This window comes from Symphalangus syndactylus, chromosome 5 (genome assembly GCF_028878055.3).
Source record: "Symphalangus syndactylus isolate Jambi chromosome 5, NHGRI_mSymSyn1-v2.1_pri, whole genome shotgun sequence".
Lineage (NCBI taxonomy): Eukaryota > Metazoa > Chordata > Mammalia > Primates > Hylobatidae > Symphalangus > Symphalangus syndactylus.
In genome coordinates this window covers 99,829,009-99,851,741 of record NC_072427.2, presented here as the reverse complement: position 1 = coordinate 99,851,741, position 22,733 = coordinate 99,829,009, and the positions used below count along the sequence as shown (strand labels likewise).

General features: G+C 36.4%; 1 protein-coding gene across 1 annotated transcript in view; it reads left to right on the top strand.

Moving 5' to 3' along the window:
- Positions 1–21,465, top strand: part of LOC134736837 (dapper homolog 1-like) — a 241,552-nt gene extending 220,087 nt beyond the window's left edge. The window contains exon 3 of the mRNA XM_063640632.1: positions 21,409–21,465. The gene's annotated coding sequence lies outside the window, so the exon portion shown is untranslated. The remainder of the gene's footprint in view (positions 1–21,408) is intronic.
- The last annotated feature ends 1,268 nt before the right edge of the window (positions 21,466–22,733 follow it).

Here is a 22,733-nt window from a genome sequence, read left to right as displayed (position 1 = left end):
TGAGAAAAATTTCAGTATTCTGCTTCATTTTTTTCTTGCTCGTATGGTGTCTGATGAGAAGTCTAATGTGATTCTTAATCTTGCTTTTCTATAGGAATGATGTTTTTCTTCCCTTTAGTCTCTTTCAAGATTTTCTCTTTGCTTTGCTTTTCTGTGGGTTGACCGTGATATACCTAGCTGAAGGTATTTTGGTATTTATCTTGGCTGATGTTTTCTGAACTTCCTAGATCTATGTTTTTTAGTGCCTTAATTTTTTGAAATTCTCAGTCATTATTGTCTCACATAGTTCCTCTGTTACTTTATTTTTTCTTCTGATATTCTCATTATGTATACATTACGCATTTTTTTGTAATTGTTTTACAAAGTTGGCCTCCAAACTTTTTAAATGCTGCACCAGAAACTGACACAGAAACTCGAAGTCCAGAAATCTTTTTTTTTCTTTTTTTTGAGATGGAATCTGAGTCTGTCACCCAGGCTGGAGTGCAGTGGTGCAATCTCGACTCACTACAACCTCCATCTCCCTGGGTCAAGCAATTCTCCTGCCTCAGCCTCCTAAGTAGCTGGGATTACAGGTGCCCACCACCACCCTCAGCTCATTTTTGTATTTTTAGTAAAGATGGGGTTTCATTATGTTGGCCAGGCTGGTCTCGATCTCCTGACCTCAGGCATCTACCCACCTCCGCCTCACAAAGTGCTGGGATTACCACCACGCCCAGCCTACTATTCTATGTAGTAGAATTTTTTTTCTAAACATCTATTTTTTTAGACATCTATTTTTTTAAACATCTCTGTAATTCATGTAGCTATAGAACTGAAAAAAATAATTGCTATGATGGTTGATTTAGGTGCCCTACGTAGGGACAGAGTAGTCTGAACATTGTAGGGAGTGACTACACCTTCCCAAGACAGAGGCTCCAAAAACATGGAAAGGCATTTCACAGTTGAAAATACGCCTCTTATATTTATATTATCTAATCACATTTTCCTACATTGTATTATATTTTATATTTGTGAATGGAAGGAATCATTTCAAGGTGGATGTATGATAAAATTAGTCACATATTTCTTGTGTTTGTAGAACATGTTTACTGTTTCTATTAACTGCGAACCATTCAATTATGTGGAATTTTAATCTTCAGTATTGTTACAATATGATGTTATTTCTGCTTTTTTGATCTCTTTGGAGACTAGCAACATAATCAAAATTCACTGGTATATCAAATTGTATCAGAGAAGTAACATTAGTATTCAGTTACGTATCATGAGAAAAATAATATTGTTTTGAATTCAAATTTGAACTCTCTCACTTACTAGTCATGAAATTTGGGCATGAGGTTTAATCTCACTAAGGCTGTTTCTTCATCAGGGAGACAGAACTGATGTTAACAATCTTGCAAGTTGTGGAAAAATTAGGTTTAATATTTATAGAAAGCCTGGCACCAGCTATGTGAAAAAAATTATGCATTTTTTCTTCTATTATTTTGTCTTCCGGGACTGGTGTAACAGCAGAACTGAAATATTTGAAAATCAAATAAATGATTGTAAAATAAGGCATGTGTTCTAGAACAGGTGAATGTGGTTTTGAATCTCAACTGTGCCCTAAAACTTTATGTATGTATGTATATATGTGTATGTGTATGTGTGTGTATCTCTATTTATCTATATTTTAGTTTATATTTGGTTTATTCTGAACCTAAGTCTCCTCGTTTGTAAAAACATAATAGTTTTGGTACAGGAGAGTGGTTATGAGGATTAATGTGGTCATATATAAGATGTGCCAGGCACATAGTAGTTATTCTCCATGTTCCCCATCCGATAGTAAACACTTCTGTCAGAACCGATCAAAATCAAGCCGTGGTACCCACTTATGAACATCAAGTTGATTTGACAAAACAAGTAACTGAGAAGCTGGAATTTGAAAAATAGCAATTTTAGGAAAGAGGGATATAGTCCTGTAGTTAAAATGTACATTGGAAGTATTAGAACGGTGTGGTACAATAAAGCAAGAGCATCAGATATTTGAATTCTGCAAAACAAAGTTATATTTTTCATAGTTGTATCAGAACTTTAGATACAATGTGGTAGTAGATGTAGATGTTCTTTTTTTTCCCTTAATTCTGTCTCAAATTAGTCTCTGTTACAGAAAGCTTTAGATGTTCTACCAAGTTGATGCTCTCCTCTTCTTTCTGGACACATGATTGCATTTTATATATAACAGCCTCTTTTGAGGTTAGGAAAGGCCAAGTTGCTGAGTTCTATGCTAAACTGCAATGGAGTGCAACCTCTGGGGCAATGCTGACGGTCACACCATCGTCAAGTCTCTGTCAACTAATCCCTGACTGCATGGAGGGCTTCTCTGCTGATTTTGTTCCAGCCCAGTATTGTTAGGAAAACAAGAAGAAGTTTCAACTATCGCATATTTGTGGTCTCGTTACAACACTTAACTTATTCTAACTTGTTCTAAGCAGGAGCATCCTGCTTACTCTAAATTTACTATTACTCGAAGGATACTGATTTCAAATTCCATTTAGCCATATAGTGCATGAACACTTTAACAGTCACTAAGTCATATTGCTCCATGTACTTTCATTTTTTTCATAGGTCCTTTAATAAATTATCTTCTCTACTTCCGGAAACCTTCAATAGTCTCCATAATTAATTCAGAGTCTAAAAGTCATCCATGTTACATAAAGTGATTGACATACCTTAAGGGAATAACTAGACAAAAAATAAGGTACATGTAAATGATAACATATGAAAAAGCGTGATTTGTATGCCAAGATATGATTTATTAGAAATAAAATAGATGAAAATAGTTTTACCCAAATTGAAAAACATCAAGCTTTAAAATACTATACATATGTGTGTGTATGTGTGTGTGTGTGTGTGTCTGTCTGTGTGTGTGTATGATAAGAACTCCGGAAGCAAAGAAAAATTGTTAAGAATATTTGGTATAGAATTGAAAGAGATAACGTAACCCATGTAGAATAAGAAGCCATTGATGAATGATCTATCAAAGCCAGTAAGCATGAGTTTTTGTTCCAGCTATTCACGATGATTTTCTTTCAGAAGTATACTGCCAGTTGCTCAAGGAAAATAAATACGGCTGAAAGTTGCTCTATGTATAGCTTATGGGTCTCTAGCAGTCAGACTTGTAGCTAAGAGGTTGACATCCATAGGACAGATTTCTTAGGGGTTGATGATCATAGGTCAGGTAGCTCAGTGGCTGACGGCCATGGGGAAGGGAGTTCAGCTGTTGACAGCCATCGGATTGGTAACTTGGAAGATGGCAGCTCAAAGGCTGTCTACAGGATTCTGAACAATAAGAACTGGAACCACGGGATGCGATAGGAAGACAGCTAGTTCCTTGATGGGATACGGACATATTGGAAACAATCGAAGAGTAGACAGAAGGGCCGCAGGCACCACCCTCACCACATGACTTGTGACAGCTGTCATGGCACCTGAGCTCCACAGCTCACCTTAGTTATGCAGAGAGCATTGGGTGAGGGGACAGGAACTTGGTGGGGATTCCAAAGGGAGTGAGAGCTGTAGTTTTCAAAGCAGAAATTGCTGTTAAGACATAGTGGAGACAGAAGATCAAGCCTTGATTAAATTGCAGAGAGCAGGTTGCGGAAATGTAGTTGTTATCTATGTGACCTATCGTTTCTATATACCCTGAATGCTGGGCGTTGGTTTCCTCTATAGCCCGTCCTCCTGCCCCTGTTTTGGAATCATTTGTATGACATCTTACTATGATTTTATTTAGTTGCCTACCAAGCAGTCCTCCCACCACCCTATAAAATATATATTATCAATATCACAGTCTTCAAATAACTGTCATTCTAAAGTCAATCTGATCTTCCTTGTTCAATCTTTCTTACAGTATAGGTAAACTGCTTCCTTTAGGAATCATGTTCCTTTGTCAGTCTTGACGATTCCTTGAAGTCACTGCTAAAAAACCACAAATGGATCTGCATAATTGGAGAGAATTTCTTTATGGCCACTTTTTTTTCCATAGAACCAACTATCTATATATTAACATTTAAAAGTATTAGTGAGATATTTTTAGAAGAGCTAAATAATGAAAATTCTTAATTTGGGAACTGAATCTTATTGTGCATTCTTCTGAGACATAACCTAGATCCAAAACCTAATTCATCTCTGGGAAATTTGACATCACTTTCAAGTGTGTCTTTCCAATGAAGAATCTTGGCCTCAAAAGCTTTGACAAGCTTTGCTAAGATCCACACCCAATGAGCATATAAGTCACTGTTCTATATTTTGTCAGCATGAAACTGAAGGTGTTAGCACACATGTTTTGATAGATGCTGTGTAAGAAAGAGGCCATCTCGCCTTGGATGCTTACTAGGTAAATCTCAGCATGATATTGCAAATATGAAGAGAATGCTTATGTTTGTAACCTGTTTCTATATTACTATTTTCCAAGGAATATATTCCTGTACATAAAAGATTTTGAAATAATTCATGTTTTTCTAATTAGTTTGCTAAGAAAGGCTGTTTAATTTACAATTAAGTTTTTTTCCAAAGATATAATTTTTGGTTGATTATTTGGAGTCAGAATGTATTTATACATGGAAAGGAAGTGAAAATTCCTAGGCTAGTCTTCCCCAAAGAAACATATTTTTAACCTAGTAACATAAATGAACTCTACAATTCAATTTTGGCCACATTAGGATAAATGGATCTTATTACTTCCTTGAGGGGTTTCATTTGAAGAGAATACTTAGATTATGGCACCTCTGAAAATCTGCTTTTGGTGGTACACATTGCGGTGGGAAAATAGTGGATCTTATCTAGAACGGCGTTCCTCCTCCTAATTCTCAGCGTGAGAATCATCTTTTTCAATGGTGAAGGAACAAGAGCTGACATTTATGGTTCAAGCAAATGTAGCCAGAACTCATGATTTGGCACTATCTAGTTATAAAGCTCTCAACATAACTTTTCTACGTTTCATTTTTCTTGACTATAAAATGGGCACATTAAACACCATTTCACCAGTATCTTTAATGATTTAATTTTTAAAATGTATATGAAAGATTCTGAGCATTATCCACTTAGCACACCTTGATGAAGTGGGTTATGCAAATTAGTCTGACTGAGACATGAGGCACAGTGTATTAGTCAGGGTTCTCTAGAGGGACAGAACTAATAGGATAGATGTATACATGAAAGGGAGTTTAGTAAGGAGAATTGACTCACAAGATTGCAAGGTGAAGTCCCATGATAGGCCGTCTGCAAGCTGAGGAGCAAAGAAGCCAAATAGTGGCTCAATCTGAGTCCCAAAACCTCAAAAGGAGGGAAGCCGACAGTACAGCCTTCAGTCTGTGGCCAAAGGCCAGCGAGCTCCTGGCACACCACTGGTGTAAGTCCAAGAGTCTAAAAGCTGAAGAACTTGGAGTCTGATGTTTGACAGCAGGAAGCATCCAGCGTGTGAGGAAGTTGAAGGCCAGGAGACTCAGCAAGTCTGCTCATTCCACCTTCTTCTGCGTGCTGTTTCTAGCAGTGCTGGCAATGAATTGGATGGTGCCCATCCAGACTGAGGGTGGGTCTGCCCCTCCTCGTCCATTGACTCAAATGTGAATCTCCTCTGGCAACACCCAGAAACACCCAGATACACCCAGAAGCAATAATTTTCATCCTTCAATCCAATCGAGTTGACATTTGCTATTAACCATCACACACAGCAATCATGGCCAACATAGAATTGACTGAGCTGGTTTTCTAGATTGCTGTCACACGCTGCGTTTTTCAACTCAGCTTGTGGAAAAGGGCAAACCTTCCCCCACAGAGGAGAGACATTTCTTAGTTGAGGGTACATGAGTAGCTGAACTTTCTTGCTCAAAGTCTTTAAATCTCTCATGGCTCATTTATGCAAATTTAGTAATTAGATAAAGTCTTTTCCCCATTTGAGACAACAGGAAACTTCCACACTGGTGTTGAGTATATATCAGTTCCTGTGTATGCATATTCAACAGTCATATTTATATGAATCCCAATGATATTGGTAGCACTATAAATATCTTTTATGATCTTTGGATAAACTGGAAATCAAGTAAGTCAGGTTGTAATTATTTTTATTGAGTGTCTGTTATAACTAGCAACATACTCCACCCTCCTTGCCTTGAAGAGTGGAACATTTATTTTTAAAGTTTGGCCAACTGACCATTAAATTTAAAAAATGGATACCACAGGCAACCTGTCTTTCCTAATCCTGCAAAGAGATGTTCTCTAATGATTTAGAACCCTCAAACCAATTAAGTGCTCACATACCCACAAAAGTTCAAGTGTCTCCATGACTCATGGGGAGTTATCCTTTATATTTATCAATAGCCAACCATGGAATTGTGCTATTGTGTGAGTGGATTGATTAGCCGTGGTTAGATCCCCATCAACAGATACCCATGACATAACTAATTGGGCATTACTGTACATAAGGCCTGTTTTTCCTTTTTTTGATTCAGTTAGTATACAAATCTATATTTAGTGAAGTATATAATGCTGATTTACCTCCAATATACTATATTTTCAAGTACATGTATGGACAAAAATGCTACAAGTATCAAAAGAATGGAAATGTTACTATCTTTCCCCTGAGGCTATAAAAATGTAAAAACAAACAAACAAACAAAAACAACCGAATTATTTGTAGCTCCAACTGCCTTCTAAACCTCGGTCTACTTACAAGGAGGTTGATTTGTTATTTTGAGAACATGGATTGGTGCAGATGTCTAAGTTTGGAAGTAAGATTTAGAGAGCGCTGAACTTTTTTACATTTGAGAATGAGAAGATTTTGGAGCTCCCAGAATTAATCCAAATGTGAGATAACTGGAGACAAAAGAACACAGGGGCTGGTATGGGAAAGAGTTATGCTATATGCACTGTTATATGGCCCCACTGTTTGAATAATCTTTAGAGTAACATTATTGATTAGTTTCTTTTGGAAAATAGTAAAGGGCTATGTACAGCTTCTGGGTGGATGATGAGATAACTAATCAGAATAGAATCAGTAAACACTGGGCCATAATCCCCAGGGAATTAGTAGAAATGGCAAGATGGCATAGGATTTCACAGATCATGGAAATGGTAGGGCTCAGAGTGAATTATAGCCAAGGATGAAAGGAGGCCAAAATTCTGCCTCATTTTCTAGCCCTATCTGTATTTCATATCATGAAATTGTAAAGCTAGGGGAGATCCCAGTAAATTACCTGGTTTTCTCATTTTATTTAGAATTTGTTTCTCTTTATGTCATTAGGATAGTTTCTGTTTCTGCGTTTTGAAATGCATTAATATTTTCTTCTGCAGTGTCTAATCTTCTGTTAAAGCCATTTATTGTATTTTCCACCTCACTCATTTTAGTTTTTATCTCTGTAATTGTGATTTGAGTCTTTGTTTATATCTTCCATTTCTCTAACATGAACAATATTTTCTCTAGCTTCTTAAATATATAAATACAGTTATATTAATTGTTTTAATGTCCTTTCCTAACAATTCTATCATCCATGTAATTTCTGGTTTGTTGTGGTTGATTTATTTTCTCCCTATTATATGTCTTATTTCTCTGCTTTGCCAGCTTGGTAACTTTTGATTGAATGCCAGATATTATGATTTAACATTCTGTGTGTGTTGTATATTTTTGTATTCTTATACATACTCCTGTGATTTGTTCTGGAACACAGATAATTTACTCAGAAACAGCTTGACCCTTTTGAGTCTTGCTTGTAAGCATCATTAGGTAGAACTAAAGCAGCATGTAATATAGGATAATTTTTGCCCCAGCACTGAAAGAAAACCCTTCCTAGTTTTATACCAGTTTTCTACTCTGTCTGTTGAAAATATACACAATTCTCAGCCATCTTCGGGCTCTGATTAGCTCTCTTCTAATTCTTTTGGGTGTCCCTATACCCAGCTTCATGCAGTGCACTGATGGTTATGACTCAGTGAAGGCTTTGATGTGTCTTCTGTAGATCCCTGAAACCCTCTTTCTATTCATCTCTCACAACTGTCTTTCATGGAATACTGTGCTTTATTTGACTATTATCCAAAGTCCTGAAAACCCATGTTTTAGATATTTATCTAGTTATAGTATTACTTCAGATGGAAGAATAATCTTGTCTCTGCAACTCCATCTTGTCTGGAAGCAAGTCCAAATCATCTCATTCGAATCTCTGCTTTCGTACAGATAAATATCCTATAAATTAAAAAAACAATTTACCATAGTTTTTGAAGATAATTAAATACAGACTGTGTATTTTGTAGAGTCATAGAGAGTTTTTCTTACTGTAAAGATCTTGTTGGTGCTCAACAATCACCATTCCTATTTTATGTTAATCCATTGTTTTCATTTATGGTTGTTTTGAGTATGAAGACCAGTTTCTCAGGATACCTTTCAAGCAAAAGAAATAAGTTATGCTTCACTTTAGGCCAACAAGCCCCACTTCTTTATTCTCATATGTATATAAAAGTTCTCAAACAATTTCTTTGCTTTTTTTAAATTGTCATTATTGTTGTTGTTTTAGAAAAACAGGGAGCAAATGTTCTACCAAGAGACTCTCAAAGGATGAGTCTGGAAGGGAAAGTAACTTCTCAGCTATCAAATATTTAATTCCCTACTAATGCAATCAAAAATGATATTGTCATTGCATAATTCTTCATATATATATTGCATGGTCATCTATGTCTTGGATGTAGCTTTTTCTCTTCTTTTTCATAAATATTTTTATTCAGTGATATGTCAAACATGATATCATAATAATTACCAAAGTGGATAAACCATTATGAAATATAAGTGTACTATGAAGAATATTTTGATGAGTCTTTAAGCAACACCTTCCTAAGGCCAAAGGCTCAATGAATCTGCAAGGGTTTGCAATGTCTAAAACATTATCTACTCATATGGAATATATATACATATATCTATTCCTCACAAGAAATATACAAAATGAAGCTAGAGATCTTCTTCTAGAAAGAAGGAGTGTTCAACAACAAAATCAAACAAAAGTATGAGGTATGTTAAAAAGACACAAGAGCCGGCTGGGCGCGGTGGCTCACGCCTGTAATCCCAGCACTTTGGGAGGCCGAGGCGGGCGGATCACGAGGTCAGGAGATCGAGACCATGGTGAAACCCCGTCTCTACTAAAAATGCAAAAAATTAGCTGGGCGCAGTGGCGGGCGCCTGTAGTCCCAGCTACTTGGGAGGCTGAGGCGGGAGAATGGCATGAACCCGGGAGGCGGAGCTTGCAGTGAGCCGAGATTGTGCCACTGCACTCCAGCCTGGGCGACAGAGCGAGACTCCATCTCAAAAAAAAAAAAAAAAAAAAAAAAGACACAAGAGCTAACTAATGTAGCTCTTTAGGGTCAAAGCTGGAAAAATTTGAGCAAAGAAAACCACATGTAACATTAGATTATAACCCAATGTATTGTATTTATGCATTTATACTGATATAAATAAATAATTGTATAAACAGAAAGTAGAAGAGAATAGGCGAATATTCGAATGCAGAAGGACTCCAAGTAATATACAGAGATACTCCTTAAAGAGGTAAGGAATGATTCCCAGTTAAATGTGAACTGCACACAGCAGCTTTCTTCCAAAAAATACAGTATGAAAAGGGGGAAAAAATGAGTAACTTCACAGCAGAATCTTGATGAACACTACTGCAGCAAAGTGATCGAGGTTAACACCAATAGTGATTAGTCATGTTGATGGCATATGCTCTTGACGTGGAATTTTACATCGTTGGTCTTTCTCCTGCAAACCTAGAATTCTGTTCTAATCCTGAGAAAGATGTCAGCCAAATCTAAATTGAGAAGAATCTGTAAAATTCCTGACTGACACTCCTTAAAAATGTCAAGGGCATCAAACAAGGAATATCTGAGGAACTATCACAGACAAAAATAGCCTAAAGAGACATGACAATTAAACGTAATGTACTATCTTGAGTGGGATCCTAGAACATAAAAAAGACATTAGTTAAAAACTAAAAAAGTGTGAATGAAGTATGGACGTTAGTTCATAATAATAAATCAACATTGGTTCATTAATTGTGACAAATATGAATACCAATGCATGCTGTCATTAATAAGAGAAACCAGGTGCAGGGTATATGGAACTAGGTATTATCTTCATGACTTTTGTGTAAATATAAAACAGCTTAAAATAAAGAATTTATTTATAATGCAGACAATAGGTTAAATTCTTTACTAATGAAAAGGCAAAGAGATTTGTTTATTTTACGTCTTCATCAGCTTATTCCAAAGCTGCTGAGGCTTAACTTTTGTCAAATACGCTAACATTTAATTATAACTCACATTTTGGTACCATTCAGGTACTATTTATAATGCACTTTCTCATATTTCACCTCATTTAATTTTTGTGACAAGTGTCTCAGGCAGGAAGGCAGTTTTGTTTTACTGATAAGATAAATTTAAAATTTTACTCAATGTATCCATGTCACAGAATTATTAAAAAACACAGCTGAGATTATAAGTCAGCTCTTGTGATATCTTACCTAGCATTTCTTTTTTTTTTTTTTTTTTTTTTTTTTTTTGAGACAGAGTCCGGCTCCATTGCCCAGGCTGGAGTGCAGTGGCACGATCTTGGCTCATTGCAAGCTCCGCCTCCCGGGTTCATGCCATTCTCCTGCCTCAGCCTCCTGAGTAGCTGGGACTACAGGCACCTGCCACTACGCCCGGCTAATTTTTTGTATTTTTAGTAGACACGGGGTTTCACCGTGTTAGCCAGGATGGTCTCGATCTCCTGACCTCGTGATCCCCTGCCTCAGCCTCCCAAAGTGCTGGGATTACAGGCGTGAGCCACCGCGCCCGGCCCTTACCTAGAATTTCTTTGTATCCCCCTTAAGAAATCCATGCCATTGTTAAAAAGGAAAATATCTTTTCCTTTGACTATAGTCACAGAGCAAAAAGCATGTTACTATACTGTTTTTTGAATGCTATATAGCACTATTGTAGCCTATAAAACAATGATGATAATATACTTTCAGAAGTGACTTCCTCATATATCACTTTACTCACCCTCTGGTAATAAGAACTGGGCAATTGATTGTACCTTTTTTTCTTCTACTTTATTTCTCAGGAAATGAAGTAAAGACAATGGGCTTCATGGTGAGAAACTTTGTTATTACGGTCCTGACATATCACCAGGCAGTATTCAAGGGAAGAAGAATTTAACATTTGTGACAGTTCAGTAGCTCTATTTCTGATGAATGAACAATAGCTGTAAATATGCCTTTGGTAGGTGTTTTCAAAGTCTTTATGAGTTTTCGAGGCTATTTACTTAAAAAGCACACAATTTTCTAATTGTAACAGGTTATAGAAAACTAATACTTTACCAGCAAATCTAAATAGGCCTGTTGTGACATCACTATATACTAACTCATGTGACTAATTTACCAGTAAGAGTAAATAAAGCACTGAGAAAAATATAACCCCCTGCACACATTGTATACTTCTCTATACATTGCATTTGTATTTTAACTCCTAGAATGCATACGTTTTTTAGTAACTGGTACAATACATTAATTTTAGGACACCATTTTGTAAATAATGAGCACAATTTTTCTAGTTGCAGAAGAGTTGATGGAATTTCAACAGATATTAATTAATTATGAGGAATTTGCACATACATTTTATTCGACAATCACTAATGGCTCTTCCACACCTATATTCCACCATGTTTTCTTAGTAGTTTTATGCTTCTAATCACAGTGGTCACTTGAAAATTCATCAGCAAGATTACACAATTTTAATTACTTTCCATCTTTGAGAGCCATAAAAAGGTAGCATAAACCCTAAGTACAGTCTTAATTGGGACCCTGTGAACCACTGTTGAATGAGGTTTAATCCCTTCTAGACTTAGTCCCATGAAAGTCTCAAAATAAGGATTTGAGTGGGTTTAGTCAGAGTAATTTATAAATGATAAGAAAGCCTTAGGCCTGGCACAGTGGCTCATGCCTATTATTCCAGTGCTTTGGGAGGCAGAGGTGGGGGGATCAGTTGAAGCCAGGAGTCTGAGGTCAGCCCGGGCAACATAGTGAGACCATGTCTCTTAAAAATTATTAAAAATCAGTGGCACATGGTGGTGCATACCTGTGATTCTAGCTACTAGTCAACAGCTGCCTCAATATTTGGAGGCAGGAGGATCTCTTGAGCCCAGGAGTTTGAGGCAGGAAGATCTCTTGAGTGAAGAAGTTTGAAGTTATAGTGAACTATGATGGTGCCACTGCACTTTTACTCCAGCCTGGGTAACAGACTGAGACCCTGTCTCAAAAAAGAAAAAAAAATGAGAAAAAGAAAAAAGAAAAAGATTTAGGAAAACATCCAGAAGAATCCAGAGTAAATATTACAATGCACTATCTGGCACACTTTTGAAAGTTGATGAATACTTGCTGAGTGAATCAATGAAGAAGTCAGCAAATCACTCAAGTTACATTTGTCATTCTTTATCAAGCAGCTAGAGCTCTCTCATTAATTAAAAGCATCATAAATATACTAAAATTAACAAATAAATATTAACAAAAGTCACATTTTTAGTACCTGAGGAAGCACATTTATTAGGTGTTAAAGCAAGTCTTTTCTCAGTTGGTGGAAGACACGCAAACAAAACCTGAGGGACTGTGCTGGCCAGGAGAATCTTGAAACAACTGGTACAAAAAGAAAGTTTTATTTGGAAGAGTTTTTTAAGAAGTGATACATGGCAAGCTATATTTAGCAAGAAATCTCAATCCTAATATTGATTCTGCGTAGCCAAACTTACTGGAAGGTAAATGCCAGGTCCTCCAGAGAGAGCACAAGCTTTAGAAATCACCAGAAGCATAGCTCAGAGATCTGAAGTTAGCTGACAATAAGGTTAGCGGTTGGCATCTGCTATGCATCTAGTCAATGGCTGGCAACAACAGAAGACATAGGTCAAAGGGAAGCCACTATCAGACATATAGTTCAAGACCTAGTAGATACAAGAGAAGTGCGTCAGTGGATGGAAGCTGTTAATCAGGAATCTTGGTATGTGGTGTGTGTTGGTGGATGCCCTGAACTGCAGACACAGGAAGTAGCAGGAACAAAGTGAGTTTCTTGGCAGAGTCTGGACACACGACAATCAGCAGAAGGGCCGCAATAGATTTGACAGTTGCTGAACCCACAATTGGCTGGCTGGCAGCTGGTGGGTTTGTTACTGTTCTCTTGACGGTTGTCCAGGAACCAGGTTGGAAACTACTAAGTAGGCAGAGGGCACCTCTTCAGCTCACTCTTCCAGAGCAGAGAAAAACAAATCAGGAAAAAAGAATGTAGCAATAACTCCTCAAAGAGCGGGAGCTCTCATTTCCAAAGCAGCAGTTGCTGAAACACATGAATTAACAAAGTGAGTTTCAGAAGATGTATAGAAGCTTTTTCAAATGTGCTCATCACCTTATAAGCAAATTTCCTATATATCCTCACTGCTTTCTGGCAGTTCCATATACTCACTCACCTCTGTCTTCCTGAGATTCTTTTACCTGATGTCATTCCCTTAATAGTTTGTTCGGATGTCCATGAAAATGCCCTCCAGCCTTCTTGTATAATTTTACTCATAATTTTAAATGTCTCAGCTATTAACCCTCATTCTTTTCATTATGTCCAAGAAATGTTCAGGATCATAACTAGCTGAGATGGAATTCCTTCTTTAGGATATGGTGCAAGAAAGAGGGGAACATAAGTGCTCTTCTCCACAGGTGGTGGATACGACATGCCAAAGAATAGGTTAGTGGCTTGCAAAACAAAGATGACTTCTCATTCTTGAAGGTTTCACAGTTCCTTTTATCAGCAAAAAGAGAAAAAATGTATACAATGTGGTGGGTTTTTTAAAAACTAAACTCTTCAAAATAAAATATTATCATTCATTCTAAGATTCTATCCAGATTGTATCTCCATATAAATTCACCCATTTAAATAACATACTAGGCCAGGTGTGGTGGCTTACGCCTGTAATCCCAGCACTTTGGGAGGCCAAGGTGGGCAGATCACCTGAGGTCAGGAGTTTGAGACCAGCCTGGCCAACATGATGAAACCCCATGCCTACTAAAAACACAAAAATTAGCTGCACATGGTAGCGGGTGCCTGTAATTCCAGCTACTCAAGAGGCCGAGGCAGGAGAATTGCTTGAACCTGGAAGGCAGATGTTTCAGTGAGCCGAAATTGCACCATTGCATTCCAGCCTGGGCAACAAGAGCGAAACTCTATCTCAAAAACAAAAACAAACAAACAAAAACTAGCATGTGAAATTCAAATTAATTGGAAACCTACCTGAGGTGAATTGGATTCCAAAGTCCTGAGAGATTTTGCAAACGTTTTTATAGACCCTTGTGAGAATTAGAAAATTTACTAAGATTTGTTTGGAGGGTGCTGTTACTTCTGGTTTATTCTGATTTAGTTTATTATTTCATTTAAAAAAAATCTAACCTATTCAAATCACAATATATTTAAAAGATTTTTTATACATGTGTCCAAATCCACACTTGGACTACAGTGATGAGTATCTGGTTCCCCACCTCCTCAACACCACTAAGTATTGTTAGCATATTTATTTTGACTGTTTGATATGAAAAATAGTATTTAATTATTGAGCTAATAAGTATTCATTAGATGACTGGTGAGGCTTTCTATTTTGGTATATTTGTATTGATTATTTAGCTTCCTAGTTGTGGATCTTGATTGTCAGTTTTAATATCACTCAGTAAATGTATCTTTCATTTTAAAAAGAGGTATTTTTCTTTAAAAAAAAACAGAAGAAAATGAAAATTTTTAGAAAGAGTAGTTTTGATGGATTCTGTACTGTCAAACTAACCTTTGCTTTGAAAAATATGGTGAGTTTTTAGAAAAAAAAAAAAAAAAAAAAGCCTATTCCTGGCCTGTCACTTAGAGGCTCATATTTAGAGAGTTGGAATTGGACCCAAGAACTTGATTTACTTTGAGGATACATCCACAAAGCCTGGTTAGAAATCCACTGGATGAGAAAATTCCACAGACATTTGACAATTATCAAAGTCTCCAATTAGTATGTCTATATAAAATTAAAACAAACTCATTGCATTCCAAAAGATCTAAGATAGGAACAGTTTTCCATCGAAACTTCTTGGGGAAAGCTCTTACACAACTTTTCACCAAATATTTTCTTTTGCAGATCTCCCCTGACACACATATATCAAATTCCTTTGACATTTGATAGATAGATTAGATTATAGAGTGACACATTGGATTAAAGGTTTAGTAGTGTATGGCTTCCGTGTGCCAAAGCATTAACATAGTAATATTTCTAAATTGCTTGTTTATAGATGTAGAAGATTCAGTAAAATGAGTGTCCATGAAAATGAACTGTGGTCAGCACCTAGAATAATGCTTAGTATATAACAGCCACTCAAAAATATTTGTTGATTAAATTATGCTGAATGATGTGTTTGAAGATATAATTTTAAATAATGTTATTCAGCTGTGTTTCAGCAAACGTAGTATGAGACTATCCCTGAGGAAATTTTTTTTCTTTCAAGATTTCTCTCTCCCTGTCTTTCTTTTTCTTCTTTGTTTTTGCCATCTCTTCACACTACTGGGAAGGAAATAGAAAGCATTTTGTTTTACTCACAGTTTCACCCTAGTAATAAATAGAGTAATGAAGTGTAGGTCTCTTTATAGGAAACAAGGCAACAAGTATGCTTTAAAATATAGCAGTCTCTTTACCCTGTGGTTGAGAAAGTTCTGTAATCAATTCATAAATTTGTGTTACAGATATTTCTTGTAGGCCATCATCACCTCCAGAGATTCAGCTCATGCTGACTTAACAATACCAGATATTTATCAACCAATAAGAATTTCATAAAGAAAATGGAAAGTGCTCTTCTATTTTAATGGAGAATGAAGGCTCATCAATACAGCTGTCCCTAGAGCAAACAGGAACAGACAGCGTGTTATGTGTGGGCCGCATAACATTTCCTTGTGTGGTCTTTTTTTTCCCACTGTATTGTTACATCTGATAATTGTCTGTTTATATCGGGAGCCAGAGGTAGATTGCACTTGTATATGGAATTAAAAGGAATAGAAAAAGTGAAAAGGCAGCAAAATATTGTGTTTTTGTGTGTGTATCCTCTGAATTTGCCTCTGAGGTCATTGGCCTTGAGTGCCTAGGTAAGGCTAAATTACTCCTTGGAAGGTTCTATAAAAAATTCCTCATTAAGTACACTACATTTTTTTAGGTCATGGAAATAAAATGATTTTGACATTTGCAATAATGCTCCGATTTGAGTTTAGAAGAAAACATAGCCTGCAATTGATTTCACTAACTGGAGTGTGACCTATATTGCAAACTCCATATCCTTCCTTTAATTTTTAAATAATTAATTGCCAAGACATGCTAATACTAAAAAAAATTTTTGATTTTTTTCTTCAGAGAATAGTAATGTCTTTTGTCTTTTGACTTTGGATGAAGAAATAAGATAACAGCAGAGGAAATACAAAGCTAAAACACCTGTGATCCAGCACAACTGTCAGAAAAGCACAAGTCAGTGTCCATAGTCAGCTGATTAAAGTTAAGCAGGTGCATCAAAAATGATGACAGGTACTTGTGCATAAGAAAGCACCAGCTTCCATAATTGAACTTTATTGCTCGATATCTTCATGTGGGCCTATTTCATAGAATCATTTTAATATGAATGTTTCTGTTATAAAAGGGATATGTTATGTTTTGCTAAATAATTTTATCTACATGTTGTAATAGAACTGGTCAATATAGACCTAATTAAGAAGGCAAACCATAATTTATTCAATATTGCATTAGTTCACAGGAGTAATTTTAAAAACTTGACACTTTATTGACTGTTTTGCAATGAGGCATTAAGTAATAATATGGCGTTTATTATTAGCTTCATATTTAGATAAACTTAACATGGGCTTTAAAGAATTTACTGAAAAGGATTAAATACATTTTTGAGGGGCCACACTCAATTATTTGATTAGATCAGATTACTATAGAAAGTAGCTTTGGATTCATTTTCTAATACTGAAAAGTTCCGGCATTTGGTTGAAAGATCTGTATATCAAATGTCCAATTTGCAGTCCTGTTCCTTTGGATTCAAGTGAAGAACCTTTATCAGAATGACATGGTCAGTACTATACTGTCTATACAGAATGGCTTTTCCTCAGTTCACCCTTGTTGGGATATGAACTTTGAAGATTTCCTTTTAGTTTATCCTATGGCCTCTCACTAGTAGCACTTTCTGTATATGGCACATGATATAGGTGCTTTGTGTGCAGTAAATTGCCTGCTCATGTTGTCCCAGAGGCCTAGATGTCACATAAAGGGCATTCACCTACCTGAAAAAGGTTACTGCTTTCCATAGTATAAAATTACTGGAGTATGCATAGGACATGAATGGTTTCAGTAATCCATGGGATTTTTCCTAATTAATGTTATCTGTCAAGACAGTTGTTAGACACCTCAGAGTATAAATAGCCATATATTGTATTTTAAAAGTAGATCTCTGGTTCCCTTGCCAGATGTCTCTCAGGACAAACTAGATTAGTATGAGAACAACCTGCTTTTGTTTCAATGCACAAACTAAACTTTGAACATCTGCATTCCAAGTACAAAAAAAGTCCATTGTAAATATGTCGGCAAGAATTAATATCATTAATGACATATGCTTACTTGATCAAGGGAATACATTAAAATATAAAGAGTAATTTCCTATGAAAAAAAGTAATAAGACCAGTAAAAAGGAACAGAAATGTCCAAATAGTTCGAGAGAAGAAAAGTGCTTGGACCTTGAATAAGGTCACAAACATTTGAGTACTGTCATTGTAATATATGTCAGAAAAGTTACAGAACTAAGAAAGTTTTATTTTATGTATTTCCTTTAAAGCTTGCAATCAGGTTTACTCTGATATCTTAATATATGTTTTGGTAATTTGTTAAGCTTTAAAAAGTGAGTAAAATGTTTACAAGGTACTGGCTGAGGAACTTTGTGTTGGAAGTTAGTAAACATCAGTGTCAAATTGGAAAGATTTTGCATATTTATATGGCAAGGAAAAAGTAACTAGGCTTTCTTACTTGGTTAGGAAGGGCACTTCCATATGGCATCTCTATGATTTGAAGTGGACTGTGCTTCTCCCTTCTATTGATTTAAGAATTACACACACTATATATTCTTCTACCACATAATAACTTAGAAGGATTTATTGAAAAGTTCAAAATATGCTATTTTTGTTTTTATTCCATTGGTGAAATAAATGCATGAATGGGAGTAACAGAATATATTAACATATCTAGAGAAAAAATATTGTTGCCTATCCCTGCATAGCTGCTGGTACATCACAGATAGCAACAACAAAAATCCATAACCAGTGCTATGATTTGGATGTCTTCTCCATAACTCATGTTGAAATTTAACTGCCATTGTGATGATCTTGGCAAGTGGAGCCTTTAAGTGGTGATTAAGTGGCAGAGTCTTCATAAATAGATCAATCCTGTTATTTCATGAGTGGTTTAGACTCCTGGGAATGAGTTCCCCAGGATACCCTTTCTCTGTCTCAGAGGCTCCTTTGTTCTCTCTCATCATGTGATAGCTTCCACCATGTTTTCACACAGCAAGGGGATCCTTATCAGATGCAAGCCCTCTCTCTGGAATTTCCAGACTCCATAGCTAAGAACTGATAAAAATTTCGATTGTTTATCATTTGCCTAGTCTGTAGAATTCTGTTACAGCAATAGAAAATGGACTAGGACTACCAGCCAAAATCTTAGGTCAGAAGCTAAAGTGACTCCAGTGAGACATTAGATGAATAACTGATTAACAAATCCTAAAAATTATAATTGCAAGCTTTAAAAAATAATCTTATGAAAGAATAAGTCTTGTTATGTAACATGGACCACTTGGATCTTACTGTCTCAGCAAGATGCTATAACTCATAGTAAGAAAAATTAAATACTCATCTTTAATTAGAAGTCTATCTTGTTGAACTTACTCTACTTTTGGAAAACAACCAATGATTGCTAAATACATTTCAGACATAACTATTTGAGGTGACCCTGTTGTTGGCAAAGGATCTAATGTATTGAACATATTGGCAAACTCTTTGATACTGCTCTTTCTTCACTCAATACGATCTAGCTTCATTGGGTTACTTTTATTCTGCATTCTCCCCAAGTTCCTGCCTTTGATCTTGTTCTCCATGTCTAAAACGGTTGACTGCAGGGCACTCTCCTTTTAATATTTCTAGATATGATTCAAATGAAATTTTTGTTAAAGTCAAAATATCCCAACCTTGTTAAAATTAGCCAGCTCCCCTCTTTTTATAATATAATTTGTATCCCCTTTATACTGTTTTATATACTCTATTATCATATTTCTTTATCAATAGTTATGATTTATTTTTTGTCATTCCCCCAGATTGAGTTGTTTATTATTGTATTTCCAGAACATAGAAGAGGGCTTGGCATACAGTAGAAATTCCTTATTATTGACTGAGTGCTTATGTATGCTGAAATTACTTCGAAGGATAAAAATGCATTTATCAAATGATACAATGAACTACTGACTGAATTATCAATCTGAAATGTTTAAGTAGATTCTCCCAACTGTTTCAGGGAGCATAGTTCAAAAAAAAAAAAAAAGAGCAAAGAAAATAACTGGTTTAATGATTTAAATGATAAGTGGAACAATGAATAAGTAATCATGTCACTGCATATGTTTTAAATATTTCACTCCATGCTTTTCTTGCATGCATATGGCTTCTGACAAGGAGTCTATTGTAATTCTTGCCCCAGTTTTTCTATAGATAACGTATTTTTCCCCTGGCTTTTTTTTTTCAAGATTTCACATCATTTTTGTTTATCTGAAGTATGAATATGATATGCCTAGGTATAATAATCTTTTTGTTTTATTCTAAAATTCTGCTTGGTGTTCTCCGAGCTTCTTGAGTATGTGGTTTGATGTTTATCATTAAAATCTGAAAGTTCTCAGTCATTACTGCTCCAAAACCTTATTTCTTCTCCTTTTGACATTCAAGTTAAGAGTATATTATATGTTTTGAATTGTTCCATAGTTTCGGATTTCCTCTTCTGTGTTTTTGTGTTTGTTGTTGTTGTTGTTTTTCTGTTTTTTTAATCTTTGCATTTCAGTTTGGGGAGTTTCTACTGGCTTAGCTTCAAGTTCACTGATTCTGCCCTTCACCATGTTTAGTCTACTAATGAGACCATTAAAATAATTATTCATTGCCGGGCGCGGTGGCTCACGCTTGTAATCCCAGCACTTTGGGAGGCCGAGGCGGGTGGATCACGAGGCCAGGAGGTCGAGACCACAGTGAAACCCCGTCTCTACTAAAAATACAAAAAAATTAGCCAGGCGCGGTGGCGGGCGCCTGTAGTCCCAGCTACTTGGAGAGGCTGAGGCAGGAGAATGGCGTGAACCCGGGAGGCGGAGCTTGCAGTGAGCCGAGATTGCGCCACTACACTCCAGCCTGGGCGACAGAGCGAGACTCCGTCTCAAAAAAAAAAAAAAAAAAAAAAAAAAAATAATAATAATAATAATAATTATTCATTTATGTTGCAGTAATTTTTATTTCTAGCTTATTTAATTCATTCTTTAAATTTCTATCTCCTTGCTTCCATTGTCTATCTGTCTTTATATGTTATTATATCTACTTTTCCCATTAGAGCTCTAAATGTATTAATCAGAGTTATTTTAAGTTGTGTCTGATGATTCCAATGTCTGTGTCATATTTGAGTCTGATGTGGATGCTTGCTTTTACTTTGGAGGCTGTGCTTTCATTGACTTTTGGTGTGTCTCTTAACTTTTTTGTTGAAAGTCACTTGTGCTATATTCAGTAGTAGGAACTGAGGCAAATTGGCATTTAATGTTAGATTTGAAATGATTCTGGCTAGAAGCTGGGCTGTGTTTAATATCTGCTGTAGCTGTAGGTGTCAGAGGCTTCAGATTTCTCTAGTATCCTTAATTTTTGTCTACCCTCTTGGCTTTCAGCTGACCTAAGTACTCCTCCTTAGAGACGATCTGTTTCATGGAGCCCTTCCCACTGTTATTAAACTGGAGACTTGCCGGTGTGGGGAGAAAGATGGAGGAGAGAGGAAGCATTTCATAATCTTATAATTAAACCTCAGTCTTTTATTGGACCTGTATCCCTGAGCTGTGACCTTCACTGGTATTTCTTAGTCCTCCCTACTTAGGTGAGCCAGAAAAGGTAGCACGGGCATCGTGTGGAGTGGGAAAAATACCATTTCCTTGGGTTGAATAAGGTCCTAGTAAAGTCTTTTTCTCCTGAAGAGTAAGGATTTATGATGGAGGAGGTTCTGAGCATGCTATTCTAGGATAATTCCTCTCTTTCTCTTGACAGAGCCATTGAGACATCACCCTTGGATTTCTTCCGTGAGAAACCTGTGGGAGACCTAGAGGCAAAAACCATGAAGTACATGAGGTATGAGGCATCCTTAAGACTGTAGCAGCTAGGAGGGTTTGATACAAATGCTGGTACACACTCAGCCTCCAGAAATTCCTCAAAATTTATGATTTAAGTGTTCCTACCAGATGATGGCTTCAGCAGATTTTGCTCTAGGAAAGCATACTCCAGATGTGACTCTAGACCCACCTGCCTCCCCAGATTTTGGAGTGGAATTTGGCCCTCCAGACTTAGCTCTTTGACGGGTTCAGGAAAAGTCATTGATTTTCAAGTTGCCCATTGTTTTCTTGTAGTAAGACAGAATTGGTGACTTTTTTTTAAATTGTTATAAATAATTATTTACTGTGTATTGTGTTTGAGTAGGAATTTTGTGTTTATCTGCATCATGAGTTTTTTTGGGGGAGGTTCCTTTTGATTAAATTTTACATTATTTTATTTTATTTTATTTTATTTTATTATTTATTATTTTTTTCATGCTTTTTTTAATTATACTTTAGGTTTTAGGGTACATGTGCACAATATGCAGGTTTGTTACATATGTATCCATGTGCCATGTTGTTTTGCTGCACCCATTAACTCGTCATTTAGCATTTAGGTATATCTCCTAATGCTGTCCCTCCACCCTCCCCACACCCCACAACAGTCCCCAGAGTGTGATATTCCCCTTCCTGTGTCCATGAGTTCTCATTGCTCAGTTCCCACCTATGAGTGAGAACATGTAGTGTTTGGTTTTTTGTCCTTGTGATAGTTTACTGAGAATGATGGTTTCCAGCTTCATCCATGTCCCTACAAAGGACATGAACTCATCATTTTTTATGGCTGCATAGTATTCCATGGTGTATATGTGCCACATTTTCTTAATCCAGTCTATCTTTGTTGGACATTTGGGTTGGTTCCAACTCTTTGCTATTGTGAATAGTGCCACAATAAACATACGTGTGCATGTGTCTTTATAGCAGCATGATTTATAGTCCTTTGGGTATATACCCAGTAATGGGATGGCTGGGTCAAATGGTATTTCTAGTTCTAGATCCCTGAGGAATCGCCACACTGACTTCCACAATGGTTGAACTAGTTTACAGTCCCACCAACAGTGTAAAAGTGTTCCTATTTCTCCACATCCTCTCCAGCACCTGTTGTTTCCTGACTTTTTAATGATGGCCATTCTAACTGGTGTGAGATGGTATCTCACTGTGGTTTTGATTTGCATTTCTCTGATGGCCAGTGATGATGAGCATTTTTTCATGTGTTTTTTGGCTGCA